Source organism: Rhagoletis zephyria, unplaced genomic scaffold, assembly GCF_001687245.7.
Source record: "Rhagoletis zephyria isolate East Lansing unplaced genomic scaffold, Rhagoletis_zephyria_1.1 Rzeph_scaffold_02461, whole genome shotgun sequence".
NCBI lineage: Eukaryota > Metazoa > Arthropoda > Insecta > Diptera > Tephritidae > Rhagoletis > Rhagoletis zephyria.
This window is the reverse complement of record NW_016159545.1, coordinates 70,404-80,728: the sequence shown is the minus strand read 5'-3', so window position 1 is coordinate 80,728 and position 10,325 is coordinate 70,404. Positions and strand designations below refer to the sequence as shown.

The 10,325-nt window shown below is 34.3% G+C and overlaps 1 long non-coding RNA gene across 1 annotated transcript; it reads left to right on the top strand.

Moving 5' to 3' along the window:
- The first annotated feature begins 1,617 nt into the window (after positions 1–1,617).
- Positions 1,618–3,488, top strand: LOC108366942 (uncharacterized). Its single transcript, XR_001848177.1, has 2 exons — positions 1,618–3,326; positions 3,359–3,488. It is a non-coding gene; the product is annotated as an uncharacterized LOC108366942 (long non-coding RNA).
- The last annotated feature ends 6,837 nt before the right edge of the window (positions 3,489–10,325 follow it).

The following is a 10,325-nucleotide window of genomic DNA, read 5'->3' as shown; positions in this document are numbered from 1 at the left end:
TTGGACATCGCGTAGGAATAGGGTGTATTATTTCTGTTCAACCAGTTTCTTTCGAAGTACATACATATACTATTTGGCGATGCGGTGTTTATCGAATCAATTTCTTTAAAAAGATACCATCTTGGGGCCTTCAAGCCTGCTCGAATAAGGTTCTCTCACCGGGTGCCTTGCTGACAGCTTTTGCAATCAGCTCGGTGAAATCGTTCCACATGTTAGAGATAACATTCCTTGCGAGAAGCTAAAAAACTTTCACTTCACATGTCGCGGCTATTCCAACTAGGAGCCCAAATTCGGTGTTGGATTTGTGATGGAAGAGTGACTGTTCAGCCTGGTGGACGAGGACGAAGTTCGCTGATTAACCCTATCCCCGACATGATAAAAAACAAACGTGCTAGGTGATGTCAATGCCAGGGTGGGAAAGAAAGGAATCGTTGATCCTAACGTGGTTGGTAAATTCAGACATGACGACGAAACATCCATTAGCGGTCCGTGGCTGATCGAATTCGAAGAGGCCCGAAACATGGTAGCCTGTAACACTAGGTTTCAGCGTTAAAGAATTTATCAGGCTACATGGCTGTGCACGAATCGAAAAACGAGAAGGTACGCTTCCGCCGCTGTACCCGCTGATGGTAGCAGGGGAAAAGGAAGGCCTCTTCTAGACTTTCCTGGGGATTTTCTCTTAGCATCAGTGGGCACAGAAAAAAGGGACATGATTTATTGAACTCAGCCAGAATTGGCTTAGGCGGGTACTGTGGCTAAACAAGAAAAAGGCTATATTAATAGCTATTGCAGTTTAAAATATGCTGAAACAATTTATTCTAAGCGCCTAAAAGACTCACAAAAATGCACAAATATAATTAAGTTTTAGCGGCATATTTTTGGGCAAAGCAGTTATGACAATAGTTATGCTATACGTTTTGTCATCGTGTAAAAGTAAAGCTATTATTTTTGACGAATTGCTTGTTTCTCGGGACGTTTGCAGTAGATCACGCGCATGGATAACTAAAATTTTCATTAAAAAAAATAAATTCCAAGTTTTAGTTATTTCAAGCAACCTCCGCCACCACTGATCCTTGCCAAGTGAGATCTCTAAATTATCTAATTTTTCTGGAAATTCTTAAAACTTAGCTTGATGATACTCGTATTACCTTCGAGTAAATGTTTGGGTTCTAAAGAAGAGTGCGCCTCACACTATTTAAATTTTTTTTCCCGAAACTCTAAAAACAAAGCACTGCTGCCTAAAACTATGCAACATCATATTAACTGCCCCCCAAGCTGCAAGAATTATATGTACCCTGCTTTTTATTTAGAAACTTTTGAAGATGAAAATTTAGAGACGAGTCCACAGTGAAATAGTGAAGTTGACTAAGCGAGTACGAAAATGATTTTAACTCACAATCTCTCCACCCTCCCTGCGCTTACGAAAACTGATTTTTATAGAAGTTAACTAAACAATGTTGACATACAATTTATACCAGCTGTGAGCGCTCACAATTGAAAGTACATAGTATTGTTGCGTAGTAGCATTGCGTATTTATTATCAAAATTTTTTTCTCTAATTAATAGAACTATATTTTAAGGCGACATTTCCCATTTGTAAGTATTTACTTAGTTTGTTTGTAAGTACTTATGTATGTATGTACATATGTAGGTAAAATAATGCTTTAGTTGCCATTGTCATTATTTCTTCTTATTTATTAATCGCACAACATTTACTTTCTTTCCCTTCTTTTACCAAAACAAAAAAAAAACGAAAAAAAACAAAACACAAAACACCCTCGATTACATCTACAGAATAGCATCAGTGAATTGGACATTTCCAGCCAACAATTTCTAGCCAATAATAAACCAGAAAACTCTACCTCCATTCATGCCGTCGGCGATGCTGTTGAAACAACAACAGCTTTAACAACAACAAAAACGACGTCAATTACTGCTAATGCAAACCCACCAGCAGATGGCGGTGTTCTTCTACAAAACCAAATAACGGACGTTGAGCAACATGAACAACAGGAGGTGGAGACAAAACCAGAAGATAAGAAGACAAATTAAATGGGCCAGTGGGATACATATGTCACCGTGAGGAAAGGACGAAAAACTAATGGAGAGTGAAGCAGAGTATGCCGCTTTGCAATTACTCTGAGTCTGATATTCTCAAGTTTTATGCAGTACATGTAGAAAAACAAGCAACATAAAAAAAAAAATAAAAATAAAAAAATAAACGCCAGAGAAGAAAACAAAAGGGAAAACAAGGATGCTGTAAAGGGAAAAGTCGAAAGTGTTTAGAGTAAGAAGTGTAATGCTCCGAAAAAGTGTGTTTAACTATACTTTAACAGAAAATGCGCGAAAAATTTAAGCAAAGCAAAAAAAGGTAGAAATGTGGATTAGCTGGGGGGAATGTCTAAAAAAAATGTTGAAGAAGAAAGATTTGAAAATGCGTAACTTCTTTTGTTTATTACAATTTTAACAAAAATAACTGTCGTTTTTTAATGTAACACAATGTCACTACCAATTTGGCTAATCTAACAAAAAGCTAAAAGGTTTTTAATGTGTAATATTTATATAAATTGGCTGGCAGTAACTGCGAAAGTTAGAAGTTAAAAAATACACAAATTTATTAACTCCGCTTTTTAGCGCGAAAGTGAGTGCTGACAAAGACTCGTTAGCTCCATAACAAGTTCAAACTTTCCATTTACTTTAGTATAATTTGGAACATTCTAATGGATTGCACCTAAATGTATGCTAAGCTATTATATTTTTGCTATGGATTAATGTATAGCGTTTAAGTTTTTAATAAGTACTATTATTATTTTATTTTGCATTGAAGTTACTTAGATCGCATTTAGTACAAGTTAACACTGTAGTTTTACAAAAAAATTTTATTTTATTAAAAAAAAAGTGTAAAGTATGAAAAGGTATGAAGTGTTTGTTGCCCTCACGAGACTTGCACCCGCGCAATGCTAAGCGAAAAAGCAAATTACCGTATGAATGACCGAGCATACACATACAACTGTCTTTTTTTTATTTATTTATTTATTTTATTTTTTTCGTAATGATTTTCTTAGTTGTATTCTTCATGGTAGTATAATTGTAAGTACGACGAATGTAATAGTGTATAGAATAGCCAGTTTGCGGAAAATTCAATAGAAAAGCGAAAAAGAAGAATGAAACTACAAATGTACACTGGCGGTCACGCATAACTTACCACCACAATCTTCTTCGTGAAGTAGAATTTTGTACATTAATAAAATAATTTGTGTCTAAACTTTGCACACAATATAGAAAAACTCATCAAGTTTTCATCAAAATTTTTAGGAAATTTTCGGGTATGTAGTTTTATAACTCGATACGATTTTAGTATGATAATGTGCAAGCTTAAAGTGATCCCAAATTGTCATTGATTTGTAAAAAGTTTGCTGGCGCAGTTTTTTCCAAACAATGCATGCTTTTTATATGGGGAGAATGCGCAACATCGTATGAAAAAAAATTCCAAAACGAACCAGAATTTTGAGCTATTTCTAATTTCAACTACATACTAAAATTCAATGGACTATAAAACTTATTACTCGAAATTTTTATTAAAAAGTTTGTGATTTTTATAATGTTTGAATCTTTGTTTTGTATTAGGGCTGTGCGGTTAATTGATTACTCGAAATTTTAATTAATCATAAAGTATCAATTATTCGATTAATTGGAAATTATGATTACTCAAAAGTTCAGTTACTCGAGTAATCATGATTTTTGATTAACCAAAAACAAAAATATTTGAGTAATTTGCTTTATGATTAATCAACATTTCGAGTAAAATGAGTAATCAACATTTCAACTCTTTACATATGTATAAAGTAGTTAAAGTTCCTTGGTACTTTGAAAACAACGTTTCCGTTTTCAAAAATAAAAACAAAAAAATTTTTTTATACACAGAATGTAAAAAAGAAAATAAGCATTTTCCAAAGCAAACTCTTTTAACGAGCAAAATTATTTTTTTTGAGTAATCATATTTCAAGTAACTCGATTAATCATCGTTTTGAGTAATCAAAATCTTGATTACTCGAGTAATTGATTAACCGAATAATTGATTAACCAACTTGCTCGAGTAATCGAATAATCGCACAGCCCTATTTTGTATAGTTTTTGTTATAGTATGACAAAAAAAAATAATTTTTTATTAATTTACAAGACTCTACCTAATTAAAAAGAATATTGGTAGTAAGTTATGCGCGAAAGTGAGTGTACATACATGCAAACCTACCCACTCATACACAAATATGTTGTTAGCATTTACTTACAATTGTAGTTATACATAAATATGAACTAAAAATAACAAACAAAACGAAATTAAATAAAAGAAACTTAAGCATGAGAAACAGCAAAAAAAAAATTTAAAAAAATACGCAAGCCACACTTGAAGATAGCGAAAGAAAAAGTAAAACACTGAGCCAAAACAAAACCAAACTAACACTTTGTACACACAAATATGTAACCAAATAATATTTTCCTTTACTGAATGTATGCATGTTTGTTTGTATTAGTGTGTAGCGCTGCAGTACAATGCTGCAGCGTGGTTTTAATTAAATCAGTGCAAGCACCAGTTTGTCACATATCTAGTACGAAAAATAAAATTTCCTAAACTGAATTTCTATAAAAATGTAGTGAAAGTGCAAGCGTTTGTTGAACTTTTTTTCGTGGAATTGAGCGCGCAATAAAATAACTAAAAATAGTACATATTTGCAAATGATGTAAACTAATATATACTAACTAAAAAAAGAATAGATTAAATAAACAAATCGTAGTAGTTGTGTACACCAGTTAAGTAAACTTTGTAAAACCTTTGAAGAGTAAACGAGGCATTGTAATAGTGAATCAACTGCTACATACATACATATAATAATAAAACCAAAACTGAATGAATGTGAAAAACATGCGGAAAGTGTTATTTTCGTTTAATTTTTTTAGTGGCTTAGTGGCACGTACTCTGGATAACTTTATCGGCATTCGATATGCCTTAAAAGTTCACAAATTCACATGGCATGTTCTTGGGCTTTTGAGACCTGATTTTTTTAGTGAGTATAACTAGTTTCTAAAGAAATAAAAGCATTTTGTAGTAGATGCAGTGAAATTTGATATTTGACTAAAGGAAACCCTCAGCATTTGGACTGTAAACGAACATATCGAATACCAGGAGATTTCCCACATTCTTAGTGATCTTAATTGACCAGTTTATAGATACTTTCATTCCGAGGTAAATTTTACTGAAAGCCTAATCGATTCTCATAATAATAGGCCCAGTTTAGTATACCTCTTAAGCGGTAGTGAAGCGATGACAACAATTTTAGAACTTTTGCTTAGGCCGTCAGCATAAACACAACCAGCAATGTCAGCGTGGAGATCAAGCAAAGAATAAAACTCTTCCCAACAGGCGAATAATTGGAAAGCAAAGCCCTCTCATGATGAAAAAAATGCGCTCTACAAATCTCACAACATGCCCGTCGTACCTTTTGAATGAGCCGTTCGTGCGACGTCATCATAGAAATGTCCGCGATAATTTTTTTCTCGCGTAGATAAACACAACTTCAAATTATTTGCAAATGGCGACCGGCGTTATTTTTTCTCTCCTTCATCTCTCTTACGCGTTGCTAACGTGGCGTCATCCCCGGAGGAATGCGCAATCTTTGTTCTATCATTCTTGTGTAGGGGGGCTTAATGCTGTGGCTAAGAAGAATACGAGGTGCCAGGGCACATGGGAGAGAATAACCTCGATAGGACCGGAGTTCTTTCTTTCAACGATAAACGTTTAGGAAGGAAAACTCCAAACTATGGGAAATGTATTGGCGTAATACCTGGCACTCATAGAGGGCATTCACAATGGGCAAGACTACCTCCGCGTGTAAGTAAGAGTCATTCGTACGCGACTTCCTAGCCACATCGATATAAAGAAGATTACGTTCATGAAGCAGTTTAGTTTGGTAAGATGTAAGTCGAAACCTTCCGATCTGGAAAAAAGACTGTTTTCGAAATGATATCTAACATGCACTTCTAATAATCTTCAATTGTCGAAAATATGTCTTTGAGAATGGGGCAGGGAAAAGAGTTTTCCCATACGGAAAAAAAACAACTTGAAGCTTTGATTTGATTAAAATGATTCTGCGTAGCGTATATGTATGTACATATATTTGTAGTTTATATAGGAACACTTTGTCATTCTTTTAATTAATAACAATAGTAAATAAGTTAACAGTATAAAGATATTTTTTAGACAAGCTTTCTAAATATGAACCAAATCGGACCATAAATACGGTGTTTCAAAATATCTCGACCCCTGCGCCACCTATCGGTAAAATGTATTGTGGAGTTATTCCTTTTCATGTAAGTAAAAGCTTTTTTAAAATATGAACTACATCAGACCATAAACACAGGTTTTCGAAATATATCGACCCTGCGTCACTTATCGCTAAAATTCTTTATGCAGTTATTTCCTCCCATGGACCAAATAGGACTATAAATACGGGTTTTTAAAATCTCACGACTCCTGCGTCACTTCGCGGATTAATTCGTTATTCATATTACATTGAAAATAAATCGAGGCGGGGTATACGAAATTGAGCAAGGCGAGTCAAAAATTGTTGATTCAATTATTCAAACTTTCAAATTACCATTAAGTATATTTGTATAGATGTGCCAGTATTAATTTCTTAGCTTTTGTAACTTTCTTGCATAAATTTCATACATTTTCATCTAAGTGCTTAAATCAATGACAAACAAACAATGAACTCACTTTAATATTTCTGGCGTGATTTGGCTACATGGCACCACAATTAACAGCATTCAGTACCACTGCTGGTGTCCATAATGTGAAAACTTCGCACCCTAACCATAAATACTGACATAATGAAAGAATGGCCTGAATGGATGCTCACACCATTTCAGTATTTATGGGATAAGGGAAGTTTGTATGATTTATTACGCGCGTTTTTGTTTACCCAACACCAACAACTGCCAACCAGGTGTGATATGGAATGTCTCATTGTTTGTATGAAAGATTGTTTCCTTCCTGCTCTTGAAAGGCACCACAGCTTGATGTACATATATCTACATACCTACATACATATACAAGTAAATGGCAAAGTTTCTTCAAAGGCCACCTTTTCGTTTGTGGGACATTGTGAATGTGTAAATCTTTCCAGGTATGTACCTTATTATCACAGCGCATATTTTCTCTTTGCGCACTTCCTTTAGCGATTAGCTGAAATTATTATAGCTGCATTGCCCCCCCAAAAAAGAAAGTGGGAAAAAGTTTCTTATGTAACATTTAGTATGTAAATTTGATAAAAAAAAAACACGTGCCATCATTTCGCTCTGCTTCAAGTATCAGTGTAGGCAGCAGAGTATCCTTTGTTCTTTACTGGCAAATAAATATTTTCTTGTTTGCTGTTGCAGGAAAATAAGAATTTATAATTTCCTTTGAAAAACTTTTCTAAACTTTTTATCGGGTAAGCAAAAATGTTACTCAACTTTGGTTGTGCACAAAGATAAAAGAAATGCTCTAAAGGATAGGCATTCATATGTGTAAGTGAAAGCTTTTTTAAGCATATGTAGGTTAGGTTAGGAAGGCGCGTACGCATAACTCGCACTTCCACTTGGAGGCAGACTTAGTCATTGTGAATGCCCCACGCAATCCTTCTAACTGAAATTATTCAATATTAGATCGCCCTCACCCGCTTCGCTGCGTGTAACACTGGTTTCCAGCAAAAGTGTTCTATAGTTGCCACTATCCAATTCCGATGTAGAATCTCTCGGTGATTCCGAAAATCGAGATGATTTTTTTCTATGGATAACTTTTCGAGATATTTGCTATTTAGCCTAAAAAGAAAAGTGATTTCACTTAATCACGTATATCTTACGAACCAATTGAGTAATCGTGATACGAGCTATAGGAGAGGAAAGCCAATAAAATTCTCCATAAATCACATATACATCTCTTTTCGATACCCCTGTTAGTTTCTGAGAAATTAATTAATCATTTCTGACGCCCCCTGCTTTCGATGCTCAGGTGTACGTGGCGTATGAGTAACACTCTTTCCTGCTCATATTTTATACAAAAAATCCTTGCGCATTTTCATTTCACCAAACATTTTCTTCATTGGTAGCTTAATTTTTTCTAAAGTAACAGGCTTTAACACAAGTGTAAAAAATTTATAGAGAAAAATTTTTTTAAATTTTTCCCTGTTAGAGTATGAATGATTTCCATTTTTCCATCAAAAAAACAAAAAATCTGGAATGATTTATTACCTTCTCAGAAGCTGTCAGGGCTATCGAAAATTCGTGTATATACGGTTTATGGAGAATTTTATTATGGTATTGTCTCATGTCGAAATTCGTGTTCGTAGGCATAAAGCATTTCGTTGAGACCCTGCATAAAACTACATCCAAGATAATTAATTTATGATTAAAAAATGGAATTTCAACCCACTGTGATGACTTGGGTGGAACTCGTTTGGGGTTTGACTAACACGCGTGAATACGAAATTTTGAGTATAATCTCATTTAAGCCCTGAGTTGACTGTTGCATTCTTGTGAATTCAATAAACTTTCATTAAACAAAGTTTCACAAAGCCTTTCCGGACCACCACTATTTTACGCCCCATCGCATAAATTAAGTGAAATTGTGGAAACGCAAAATTTTTGAAAATTTATTTAGTGTTGTGGCGGCCACTGCCACAACTTTATTTTTGCGATTGTCGCAATGCAGCAGTGATTTTGGTTCTATGTAAATTACATAGCTCAACTCTTTATGTCGCGAATGTTGTAACCAAAAAACAACAAAAACAAAGAAAACAATGACAGCAACACGATAAGTGACATCAAAGCTCAAACCGATTCCCAATTGCTGGGTTTCCCGCCACTGACCGCAATTTATTTAATTTCCCATCGGGCACTTTGAGGTTATTTAATTTGTTGCTATAGCAGCAGCCGCCCAGCGCAACACATCATTGGTTGTCATGCAGTGCATCGCGATGGCTATTTTAAAACACATTGCACGCGTACGAATATGCCGCCGCATAGGCTAATAGGCGCGAAAAGCTGTGCGTGCAAATAAATATTTGCGAATTGAAGCGCATTGATTTATCTGTAATGATGCTACTGCCACTGTGAAATTAAAGCGGTAGCGGTGTGCCGCTAAACCAGCAATGGCTGCTGAATGACACTGCTTTGAAATATCAGGTACTGGCGTCGAGCTGAAATGAATACAAAGGCGTATGAGGGAGATAAGAGAAGGCGCAATAGCAGAAGTATCGGCATGAATACGAATATTGATATGAGTATGAGTATGAGTATAAATATGACTATGGACATGAACAAGAGTATGAATATGAGTAGAAGTGTGAGTATGAAAATGACTATGGATATGAATATGAATGCAAATATAAATATGAATATGAAAATTAATACGCATAAGAATATGAATTTCAATATGAATACGGGTATGTTCAAGAGTGTGGGTATGAATTTGAGTACGAATGTGTATAAATATTAACAACATGGATGGGAATATGAATACTATATTAAGTATGAATATATAAATATGAATATGAATATGATTAAGGATAAGAGTGTGAGTATGAGGACAAATATGAATATGAATATTAATTTTAAATTGAATATGAATATGAAATTGAATATAAATAAGAATATGAAAATGAATACTTATATAAATTTGAGCATGAAACTGAATAATGAAACTGAATATGAAAATGAGTTCTGCTTGGGTAACTGATCTTAAATTAATCCGAAAGTAAGTACGAGTGCGAATATGAGTCTGAAGAGTAGGAGTATGATTGTGTGAATATAAATATGAGTAACAGCGTGAGTGTGGGTGCGAGTCTGAATATGAATATTAATATGAATGGAGTAATGAATATGAATATGAGTATTAATATGAATGTGAATATTAATACGAAATTGAATATGAATAAGAAAATGTGTGAAAATCGGATCTGCCAACTGATCACAAGTTTATCTGAATATGAATATAGACATAAGCATAAATATAAATATGAGTAGGAGTAGGAGTATGAGTAGGAGTAGGAATGTGATTATGAATATGAGTAAGAGTGTGAGTATGAGTATGAATATGAATATTAATATGATCAAGAGTATAAATATGAGTATTACGGCGCTGCGCATTTTCCCCCAAAGTATGCTCGACAAAATTGTATACACATATATTATATGGAACAAATGCGAGCACCGTCAACAAAAAAAAAAAATTAAAAACCACCTTATTTTACAGCCACTTGAAACTTGCACTTTACATATTTATTAAC